Source organism: Mustela erminea, chromosome 6 (assembly GCF_009829155.1).
Source record: "Mustela erminea isolate mMusErm1 chromosome 6, mMusErm1.Pri, whole genome shotgun sequence".
Taxonomy (NCBI): Eukaryota; Metazoa; Chordata; class Mammalia; order Carnivora; family Mustelidae; genus Mustela; species Mustela erminea.
Window position 1 is genome coordinate 99504573 of NC_045619.1, and position 12410 is coordinate 99516982.

Below are 12410 nucleotides of genomic sequence, written 5' to 3' on the forward strand. Positions count from 1 at the left end.
TTATAATGTTTCTACAGGGAAATGATTCTGTCTGCTGCACAGCTGACCTACCAACCAATGTGAAAAGGACACATGCATAAAGGGAATGTTTTACTTCTATTAGCAACTACAACCACCAGAGGGCTCAGCTGCATTAGAATGACAAAAATAAAAGCAAAACTTTCCTCTAAGCAGGAGAATTGACTCTTAAACTTTTAAAATTCCTGTGGACTTTCAAAATGAAATTATTTTTTTGTTGTCATGCTTCTTATATATGTACTAACATAAATCTAGGTGTAAGGAAACTCCTTATGCTCTTACTAAATCCACACAAATTTATGACTGAAAAGTTTATAAAATTTAATAATTAGTATGGTTAATGCAGTGCATGCCACTTTGCTGAAACTCCATCTCCTCTTGCAAAATGAATATGGTAGAATGTATGACACAGGCTCTTGAGTTCAGTATCCTGCTACCACGTTCACTCTCCTCTTTCAGAATTACTACATGTCTTTATTTACAGGCCATGCTGTCCTTTGACTTTGCTTGACCTGAACATTTCCCTATCTCTAAGTAGAGTCTGCTTCTGTTCTCCTTTTGACCAGCAACAATTAAAGTTTTCCCACTTAGGGGCAGACAATGGATCAGTGTAAACAAGGCAAACACCCGCATCTCACTGAAAAGAAAACCAAACATTAAATTCTCTAAGAAACCCCCCAGACTTCCAAGTTGAAAACTAGTCCCCAATTTGAAAGGGTCTCCTATAGAGGATAAAGAACTCACAAACTGTTTCAAATATGGTGACTTAAGTGTAGTTTATGCCTTTTTCTTCCCAGTATCCCCTGTTTCATTTATAAAAGTGTCCTGGTTATAAGCTAGTCCTGGCATGGAGTTTTAAGATCAGCAAAGACCTGTGCCTTAGCAGTAGGAATTAGGAAGCAAAGACATTAAAGCCACATAAAGCAGTTTCAAAGGCTTCTCCCAGAGGCTTATCTAGTCCAATAGGAGTGAAGCTTTGGGGGTTAAGCCAAACTTCAGACATGTTCTGATCTCCTTCTGTGACTCAGAGGTCTTAGGGGTTCCCACTACTCCCCACTCTTCCAAAACACCACCTCAAAAAGCAGACTACAAGAAAGGAAATAAAGTGAAAGATTTCATCACCATTAGGATCCTCTGCTATCTGAGAGCATGTAAGGTCATTTCAGGGGAGGAGGAGTGAAACTTCTCAAAGAGCCACATTTACTCAGAAAAGCTGGAAGATAGGACAGAAGTTTTGTAACCGTATGACATAATTTGGCTAACATTGTACACTGGGTTATACAAAATGATTCCTCACTGCCAAGTCTCAAGACTAAATTCAGCTGCCAATGTGACTTCGGATGGTTCAGTGTTAACAATAATGAAAAGATGCCACAAAATAGTGAATTTTAAGGAGACCAAGAAATATTCCTCTAAAACATAAAGTATGCTGAGCATAAGAGAAAGTGTATGTGCGTAGTGATCAGGTCCAAAAACTAAAGCAGTCCACGGGCTGACATTTGTTGAGATTGGGCTGTTGAAGTGACGCTGATGAGAGCATTCTGGCAAGCTGGGGTCCTCGTTCCTTCAGAACAGGACTATTACTAGCATTATTTCAGACTTCATCAAGCCATGACTGGAACAGCGTGTCATAATGGACAGGAACGGGAAAGGCGGAGAGTACCATCTGTCTCTGGCACATGTGCCGGGGGCACTCGATGTGGGCAGAATGTCTGACGTGGTCTGTCAAAGGTTTAGGAATTTCCATATGGTTTTCAAGGATTTAGTCCCAGAGAGAAATCCATCCAATTCACTAAGCATCTTTTCTGAGTTTGTTGGGTACTTAGGGCATACAAAAAAAAAAAAAAAAAAAAACCAAAACTGGGTCCCTGCTCTAATAAGCTAAGTTTACTAAGCTAAATCACGAGTACAATCCTCAAAATTTTTGCCATATTGTCTGCATTTTTATTTACTCAATATTTTTCTAACATCATTATTTACTAAATAATTTTCTACTCTGTCTACCTACTCTGGCCATGTCCTAAAGGATATTTGGGAAATCATGGAGTTGATGTTCTAGGTATATATTTTAAATACTTATGTGCACATATATATCAAACGTACATTTTTAAAAAGATTTAATTTATTTGAGAGAGAGAGAGAGACTGAGAAAGAGAGAGAGAGAGAGAAAGCACAGGAGGGGGTAGGGTCAGAGCAGGGAGCCCAATATGGGACTCGATCCTGGAACTCCAGGATCATGACCTGAGCCAAAGGCAGTTGCTTAACCAACTGAGCCACTCTTAAATGCACATTTTTAAATAAACAAAATTTTTAAATTTTTATATGTCCTTTTCTTAGACTACCTAAAATAATCTTTGTACCCCACTATGAGAATGACAGTAGGAAGGTACTCAAAGAAAATATTTTATAAGGGTAGAACAGGTCAGATGATAAGAGACACAAAGAAAGTATTACAGGAAATCATAGGATGAAGAGTTTAGTTTTGATTGGGTACATCAAGGAGACCTATTTTTTAAATTTTATTTTTATGTTATTTCATATTTTACTCAAGTTTTTATTTAAATTCCACTAAGTTAACATACAGTATAATTTTATTTTTTTAATTGTTTTATTATGTTATATTAGTCACCATACAGTACATCATTAGTTTTTGATGTAGTGTTCCATGATTCATTGTTTGAGTATAACACCCAGCGCTCCATGCAATCTGTGCCCTCCTTAACACTCATTACCAGGCTCACCCATCCCCTTACTCCCCTCCCTTCTAAAACCCTCAGTTTGTTTCCCAGAGTCCCTAGTCTCTCATGGTTCATCTCCCTCTCCATTTTCCACCCCTTCATTTTTCTCTTCCTTCTCCTAATGTCCTCCGTGCCATTCCTTATATTCCACAAATAAGTGAAACCATATGATAATTGTCTTTCTCTGCTTGATTTATTTCACTTAGCATAGTCTCAAGAAGGCCTATTTAGAAGATTCTGTATTTGAGGAGATTTTAAAGATACCCAAGTCTGTGATAATTTTTTAACAGTACAGAACATGGAAAATGGTAAGATTTGACAAAGCTCGGTGGTTGGTGAGTGCACAGATATTCCTGTATTATTCTCTTTACTTCTCTGTATACTTGAAACATTTCACAGTAACAATGATAAAGTGTATCTAGGGTTTGGAAAAGAGAAAAGCATTCCATACAGAAGAGAAACTATGAATGAAAGCACAGAATCCTGAGGGAGCTTGGGTAGCTCAGGTGGTTAAGTGTCAGACTCTCGGGTTCAGCTCAGGTCTTGATCTCAGGGTCCTGAGTCCAAGCCCCCTGTTGGGCTCCATGTGAAGCCTACTTAAAAAAAAAAAAAAAAAAAGAAAGAAAGAAAGAAAAAGAAAAAGAAAAGCAAACACAGAATCCTGAAATTCTGGCTGGGTGGTTTAGTCAAAGGTCTAGTCAAAGGTGAGTATTGGGGTCCCTGGGTGGCTCAGTTGGTGGAACGTCTGACTGCTGGTTTCAGTTCAGGAGAAGGAGTCCCGAGTTGGGCTCCAGCTCAGCGGAGAATTAGCTTGTTCTCTCCCTCTGCACCCCTCCCTCTCCTCCCCACCCTCTCCCAGCTCCTATGCACTGGCGTGTTCTCTTTCTGTCTCTCTCTCTAGTAAATAAATCTTAAAAAAAAAAAAAAAAAGAAAGAAAGAAAGAAAGGTGAGTGCTGGAAAATTAGGATGCTGTCAGATCATACAGACCCTGGTTAAATGGTCCTAAGAGGCTGCGGATGTGGGAAACCCTTAGAGGATTCTGATAAACAACGTATGATCAGAGCAGCAGATTAGGAACAGAATTCTAGGAGAAATTTGTAAGAAAGGGAGAGCCCATATTTGGAAAGATCTTATAATAGTGATCCAGGTGGAAATACGGTGGTCTACCTAAGTTCCAAAATTTCCTGATTTTTCTCCTTATTCTGCCACCTTGCATTCTATTTTCACGAAGGAATAAAAAAAATCCAAGGCTCCTGGCTGGTTCAGTTGGTAGAGCATGTGACTCCTGATCTCAGGGTTGTGAGTTTTTCAGCTCATTGCTGGGTGTGGAGCCTACTTGAAAGAATGAAAGAGGTGGGGTGGGGAGAGAGAGAAAGAGAAAAAAAATTCATTCCCACAAGGCAATCACATTTCCTCCTTCTTTCCCCAGATGGTCTCATCCAACTATAGTGAATATCAGGGTTTGTAAATGTTCTCTGTAAATGGTCAGACAGTAAATATTTTCGGCTTTGCAGGCCATACAGTCGTTTTTGTAACTAAACTCCACTGTAGGGAGGAAAGCAGCCACAAACAATACACAATGAGTGGGTGTGGCTATATTCCAATAAAACTCTATTTATAGAAACTGGAATTTAAATTTCAGATAATTTTCAAGTATCATGAAATATTTTTCTCAACACGTAAAAAAATGTAAAAACCATTCTTAGTTTTCAGACTATAAAAAATTGGCTTCAGAATAGAGAAATGCAAAATAAAACCACAATGAGATACCACTTCTCACCCCCTAGTTGGCTTTATAAAAAGATAATAGCGATTCTTGGCAAAACTGGAACCCTCACACAGTACTGGCGAGAATGTAAAACGTCACAGCAGCCTTGGAAAACAGTCTGAAAAGTTAAACATAGAGTTAGCCTATGATCCAGAAATTCCACTTCTAGGTATATACCCAAGACAAATGAAAACATATATCCACACAAAATATCATACACAAAAGTTCATGGCAGCATTACTCATAACCAAAATGTGGAAACATCCATGCAATAAATTATTTGATAATAAAAAGAAATGAAGTATTGATGTGCTATAATATGGCTGAATCCTGAAAATATGCCAAGTGAAAGAAACCTGTTCTAAAGGACCACATGTTTCATGATTTCATTTACATGAAATGCCAGAATAGGAAGATCTATAAAGAAAAAAATAGGATTAGTGATAATTACAGTTAGAGGGGACAGGGGAAGTGACTGCTTATGGGTGTGGGATTTTGGGGGGGTATGATGACAATGTTACAAAATTAATTGTGATGATAGCACAACTCAGAAAATGGTTCTTAGTAAGAACTAATGAATTGCACTGTATAAGGAGGAATTGTATGGTATGTGAATGTTATTTCAATAAAGCTGTTAAAGAATAAATATTAACACGCTACAGGCTCCTTGGTCCTGCAGGTGGTAGTTTGCCAGCCTCTGCTGTAGAGACCAGATAAACTGGTTCCTCCCAGGAGCTTACAAGGGAATTCAGCTCTTTGAGCTTGGAAAATTCAATTTAGAAGAGCTGGAAGGTAACTGCAGTCAGACAGGCCTTTGTTGTTGGGACTTGCTGGTGAGGGGGTCTAGATGTCTTAGAGATGTGCGATGTAAGCAATAAGAAACTCCCGTCAACCTGGTGGTTTGTAATTAAAGCCAGGAACTCAGCCCACATGCTCAGACACACTCAGACTCACGTTCTTTCCAGTACGGGGTTCTTGCATAAGGGTCATAGAAGACCTTTACTTGGTCCCAGCCAAACTTCCCAGGGAAAAAATCATTTTGTCTATTTCTCTTCTTTTAGAAGAGCTGGTTAGTTAGCTGAAATTCCTCAATCTAAATTTTTCTTCTTAAAAATATTTTTTTTATGGGGTGTCTGGGTGGTTCGGTGGGTTGAGCTTTTGCCTTTGGCTCAGGTCATGATCTCAGGATCCTGGGATCGAGCCCCGCATTGGGCTCTCTGCTCAGAGGGGAGCCTGCTTTCCCCCCTCTCTCTGTCTGCCTCTCTGCCTACTTGTTATCTCTCTCTGTGTGTGTCAAATAAATAAATAAGATCTTAAAAAAAATTTTTTTTTTTAAATTGGGAGCCTCGCTGGCTCCCCCAGGCACAGTCGGTGGAGCATGTGACTCTTGATGTTGGGTGCAGAGATTACTTAAAATAAAATCTTTAAAAAAAAAAAAAAAGATTAAAATAAAATAAAATGAAAAACTGGTGAAATCTTGACTGGAGGAGCACTCATTTTAGGAATAATGCTTTTAAGAGCCTAGGAAAGTTGTAATCTAGGACTGCACTGGTCAGAATAAAGACTGTCCCAAATTTTGTAAAGGACAATCTTAACCACTTCTTTGTATCTTTTGGCTTAAGTCCTTAGAATCTCCCAAATGAGATATTACAAACCTTCTTCAAGAAGGCTAAAAATGTTAGGAAATAAAGCACATAGCAGGGTTTCTGCTTTCAAGAGGTTAGGTTCTCAAATAACTTCCAGGCTCAATTCTGAGAAAATTTGTGCTCCATTTCCTCTCTCTTTATGCCTTGCAGGTGGTGATAGCTAATTAAAAAAAAAAAAATTGAAGAGAATCTTTGGTTTTACCATTATATGTCAAGAAGAGGTCATCTGTAGAAAGAAACGTTTAATATTATGCTGAAAGCACAGCCCTGAGACTCTACAAAGATCTTTGTCTCATTCGCAAATGGATGAATGAACAAACTGCCACCTTTTAGTAATGTAGGCAAGAAGGAAGGAAGGAATGGGGGAATTTAGAATTTAACGATATATATATATATGTAAGCAAAAAGAAAAGATTTTCTCTGAGGAGCACAAGATATGAATTTTAATGATTTTAATGGTGTCACTAAAAGAACCAAAAAAGGGGCACCTGGGCGGCTCAGTGGGTTAAGCCTCTGCCTTCGGCTTGGGTTGTGGTCTCAGCGTCCTGGGCTCGAGTGCCATATCAGGCTCTCTGCTGCAAAGAGCCTCCTTTCCCCTCTCTCTCTGCCTGCCTCTCTGCCTACTTGTGATCTCTCTCTGTCAAATAAATAAATAAAATCTTTAAAAAAAAATGAAGTCATATTATTATTCTGCTCCCCAAGTTTCATATGGAATTAGTCCAGTTTATCAACAGTGGTGGTCTGAATCTATGTAACGAGAAATGCTTTTTTCTCTGTCTCACAGGGGTTCAAAAGTAATTTTGAGGAAGAAAGAAACACATTTGCAACCAATTATATTTTCAAGTTACACTCTAGTTTCAAGGAACTAGGTCAAATTCCTTAGCAGGTTTGGAAGGATTTAACCTGCTCCTTTCTGGGAACAGTGACTGTTCCACACGAGGTTGGGAGGTTGGTCCTGCTCAGTTTGTCCTGGAGAGGGCGGTAGCATAATCATGTCTCCATGGTTGACCCACCCAAGAGGTCACATTTGGGTTTTAGCCACAGGAAGCTACCGCTGAAGAATTCCAAAGACAAATTCTTGCAGCTGATTTCAGTCTGGAACATGATTAGAATATCAATCTGTAAACTGAAGGTAGGCCCACACTGAAGATCCGCTAAAACTGTAGGAACTCAGATTTTAAAGCCGCAAACATGGACATGCTGGCTATTAAAATAAAGAGGGTGTGCCTACACTTAAATACTTAAAAAAAAAAAAAAGTGAAATAATGAAATGTTAAGAATAGAAATGGAAGTAACCGAAATGCAGAGCAATTATACAGATGACAATGAAAATGAAATGCAAGAACGCATCAGAGAAAAGGCTATAGTAAAAGGTTATCATTACTTCAAGGGACTGTAATGAGATTTCCCAGGGTGAGTGTGAATTGGGTGTAAGGTGGGGTTAAGGGCTTAAAAAGCTTTCTCAGTTTGAAGCCAGAATGGTGGAATTCCTTGTCCTCCGGATATTCTCCCAGGCCTGATATTAAACACTGCAGGAACCGCTGCCGAAGTCGTGTTTGTACTCAGGAAGCAGCGCTGCATGGAAGTCCTACACAACGCTTCCGGGCCTTCAACGGCCTCACCTTTCTACCTACACGTTCCTACTTAGCATGTTAGTCTTCCAATGATTCAGTAGTGAGAACACCTAATCACTGTCCTTTCACCCCCTCAACCTGAAATCCATGCCGGGCCGGCGCAGTCACGAAAACGGCCTAGTTTTGATCCCCCAGACAAAATCAAATTCCTGGCCAGTTGACACTCTTGGAAAGGAAGACAGCAGAAACACCTTTCCTTTAATTCAGCCAATCAGTGCAGATGTCAGAGCGCCGACTAGATTCCTAGCATTGTGCTTGATGCTATTAGGGACAGATGTGTCGGAGCCCAATAGTCAGGAATACATGATCCACGCAGTTAAATAAAGAGCGTACAAGACCATACATGATTAGCTGTTATCTCTCCCCTTCGTATGGCCTGTGTGCTAAGAAGGCGCCCTTGTCAAACTGCCTCACTACCATGGTGACAGTTAATAAGAAATGCACAGATCCACATCTGAACTGGTTAGAGTTCTACTAGTTATTATTATTATTTTTAAATATGTAGTTTCTCCACTTAGATGAATGATTCTTAATGGTGGTCTCCAATTTTGTCTATGGATTCTCTCTGAGTCTTTCTTTCCTTTCTGGTCTATATTCTTTCCTTGAAGAAAACCAAACCAAAAGCACATGGACCCATCTGTGCTCACCCTGCCCAGTTTGGGAGCTGTCCCCCTGCTCTGGATGGATCAGGCTTCAATTCTTCCTGCATTGTTTGCAAGGACCTCAGTTGTCCCAGGTTTCTAAGTTCATCCAATCTGCTAATATTAGGAATATTCCCCAAGGTTAAGGAAAAAATCCTTGATCATGGTTCCCGTCTTCTCTGCGCCCCACTTCATCCTAGCTGTGCCACTGTCCCCTCCTCTCATTTATTCCCCAAGCACCATTATACACACGGGATTGTTTATTACAGACTTTTAATGAAAGCTGAGGAATAACAGAGGAGGTAGTATAATACAGCATAGGACAGGAAATATAAGTACCTGAAAGTTCTTTGGCCATTTTCAATACAAGGAATTTCTGTTTTTTTCTTCTCAGGGCCTGCTTGCTGCCATTTTGCTCAGACTTCCTTCTCCATCGCTTTCCTGAGCTCTTCAGGTCCAACCTCTGAAATTCTATTATTCTGAGCAACATAATTTTCATTGTCAAACCTCCTTCCATATGAATTGACCACACCAAAAGGCCAACCTTTTATATTCTTTCTCAAGCAAAAGCTCCATTTACCCAAGAAGTGAATTTTGCCCATCCCCTAGAATGTAAAATAACAGCTAAAAAGAACTATTTTAAAAGTCATTTATTGTTTTTCCCTGTTCACATACTTTTTGGCTTAACTTTCCCATTTGATCTCTATATATATTTTTAAAAGACTATTTATTTATTTGACAGACAGAGATCACAAGTAGGCACAGAGGCAGGCAGAGAGAGAGAGAGAGGAGGAAGCAGGCTCTCTGCTGAGCAGAGAGCCCGATGCGGGACTCGATCCCAGGACCCTGGGATCATGACCTGAGCCGAAGGCAGAGACTTTAAACCATGAGCCACTCAGGCACCCCCCATTTGATCTATATTTAAGGTACTGTTTTTCTTGAGACTATCTGAAGGACAGATGTAAAGTCAAAGTTTCAGAATTATTTCTGCATTATGCATAAGCCATCCATAGGTTTGGGAGAATTCTAGTTCTTTTTTCTTTCTATCTTTTTTTTTTACTTCATTTTCTAATAAGTAATTCCTCAAAGATTCAGAAAAGCTATGGAATGACTTGTGAGTTTCTGATAGTCCTACAAGAGATAAGATAAGATAAGATAAAGAATAAAAATGGCCTCCCTGTTGAAAATACCCTGCCATATCTGGCATTATCCACAGACCAGGAATGAGGCACCCAGCACAATTTTCATGAAAGAAATCTTTCTATATTCAGTCACAGGAGGAGATGCTTAGGCAGTGACCAAAACTTTGCTTAAGGATAAGAATCTTATCTCTGACTATAGAAAAGTCCAAAGGTGCTAACTACGGGTGTCTCTGAGGTAGCCCCAAGTTACGGCTGAATGGCGTCTCCAAAGGAAGGTAACATACAACAATAAGTTCAGCTTTGTGAAGATAGATAGTTCCCTTTGGACAGATCTCAATTTATATATCTCCATATACACCTCCATGAGGCTGTTATGTTTTATGCTGAGCACTGGACTAGGTACCCTGAAGATGTGAGAAAACAATAAAACAAAATCAAGATCCTATAGGAACTTAAAATTCAGAGAGTGAGAAAAGTCTTACTATACAGAAGTAAAAATTATGGAATGAAAACCAAAGTAGAATTGATTCAGAGTTTTAGAATTTTAGAACTAGAAGTGTTTTAAAAATCATTCACTGATTTGCAGAAAAAAAAAAATTGGAGCTCAGAAGGGCTTGTAGTTTGCCTGAAGGCACACAATGAATTAGTGGCAGAGCCCACAGATATTAAGAGGTTTGTCTACCTCACCACATGCAACAACTAGTAAGCATCAATTCGATGCAAGGAAATACAGTGCTTAAGATAACACATGTAAAATGCCTAACACAGAGGTGCCAAGGTGGCTCATTCAGGTGAGTGTCTGACTCCTGATTTCAGCTCAGGTCATGATCTCAGGGTCGTGGGACTGAGCCTTGCATCAAGCTCTGCGCTTGGTGGAGTCGGCTTGAGATTCTTTCCCTCTGCCCCTCCCCCCACTAACACTTGCTCTTTCTCTCTCTCGCTAAAAACAAATAAATAAAAATTTTAAATGCCTACCACAATGTCAGGGACCATCAGCTATTAAAATAATACTGTTAAAATAATCTTCATCTCATCATCACCATCATCATCATGGCTAAGAGCACAGTTTCTGGTATTAGCCAGATCCTGATGTGAGTCTCAGTTCTGTCACTTGGTGTAAATGTAAATAACCTACTTACCTTACCTAAGCCAGAGTTTCTTAATCTATACAATGGGAATAAAAATAGTGTCTACCTAATAGGACACATACTTCAGTGTATATACTTAAACACATACGCTGCAACTGTTCAAATATCAGCTGTTCCATAGTATTCATTAACCTATATAAGTATACTGAGTCAATTAAGAATATAGACAGGGGCGCCTGGGTGGCTCAGCAGGTTAAGCCTCTGCCTTTGGCTCAGGTCATGATCTCAGGGTCCTGGGATCGAGCCCCGCATTGGGCTCTCTGCTCAGCAGGGAGCCTGCTTCCTCCTTTCTCTCTGCCTGCTTCTCTGCCTGCTTGTGATCTCTCTCTCTCTGCGTCAAATAAATTTTAAAAAGCTTTAAAAAAAAAAAAAAAGAATACAGACACATAGAGCATTGGTGAATTTTCTCTTTGCTTCGCCTAAATGAAAGCCAGAAAGTTAACAAGTACTGAGCTGTCACTGTATACAGATAACAAGTACTGAGCTGTCACTGTATACAGATATTAGCACAAAGATGGAACGACAAAAACAGAAGAGATGCTATTTGCAATGTTATAACACAGAAACTATTACTCTCAACAAGTATATACCAATTACTTACACAATAATGAGTAAGACTGAGTTTGTGCTTTCACGGAGCTTGCAATCTAGTGGAGGAAGAAAGCAGGCTGTTCCAATATGGAGTGGCACAGATGGAGCAGAGCCAGAGCTTAGAGCTATGGCGGCTCGCAGGACAGCATCCTATCTGGCAATGGTGGAGGTAGGGAAGGGAGTGTCAGAGGTTTCTCAAATAAAAGAAGAAGTTGGCTAAAGATGAGAAGAGTCGGAACGAGCCTGAAGCCACCAACCAGCTGTGGTGGGTGCTCTGAACTGGTTCTCAGCATCCACTCTAATCCTCTAGGTGTGTCTTTGGATCCTGCAGGAGTTCAAGAAGGGAAAAGCACGTTTCCTCCATCTCCCTGCAGTGAGGATTCTGCTTTAGCCAATGAGAAGCACTCGAAAGATGGACCCAAGGCTAGAGCCATGCCCTTTGTTTCTGCTGCAAACTCACCTGTGGACCCATCGGGCTTTCCTGTAGCCATTATTTCAGTGTCCAGGTACTAACTCCCTAGGCGCTGAGAGGTCGTCCCAGGGCCAGCAGGGCTTCCTGACCTTGGATCACAGCTACAGGGGCATGTCTTTGAACTCTACAGCACCAGTGGAGTCCACTGATCATCACCTTTCTGCTTACTGCTGAGGTAGCAGCTCCCACTGGTAGGCCAGAATAGCAGTCTTGTCCTGGGAATCATTCCTGGAGGCCCCTAAGGGACCCAACCACCCTATCCAATGATTTGCTAAGCTCCTGATTTCCTGTATTAAATCCCTTTTTGCTTAAAATTGTGTGGTTCCTACTTCTTGCACCTAACATATCAACAAAACACGAAAATGTACAATGGGCCACGAATAATAGAGCTTGCGGGGGTTAGTAAATTTCTGTAGTGGGCCAAGATAGTAAATCTGTTAAGCGTTGTGGGCCACTCGTGATCTTCACCTCCCCTCCTCCGTGCTAAGTGTATTCACATGCTGTGCAACCACATCCAGACATTCCCATTTTGCAAAACTGAAACTCTATGCTTTTCAAATAGTCAGTCCCCAAACTTCTCCCCTTCCCCTCCTCTCCTGGCCCCTAGCAAC

The 12410-nt window shown here is 40.4% G+C and overlaps 2 long non-coding RNA genes across 2 annotated transcripts in view; both read right to left on the reverse strand.

The window, feature by feature from the left end:
- The window catches only part of LOC116594024, an 84600-nt gene that overhangs the window by 61510 nt on the left and 10680 nt on the right, over window positions 1-12410 (reverse strand). The gene's annotated exons all lie outside the window — the stretch shown is intronic.
- Window positions 4054-9175, reverse strand: LOC116594025. Its single transcript, XR_004287039.1, has 3 exons — window positions 8786-9175; window positions 4538-4643; window positions 4054-4089 (listed from the first exon to the last, which is right to left on the reverse strand). It is a non-coding gene; the product is annotated as an uncharacterized LOC116594025 (long non-coding RNA).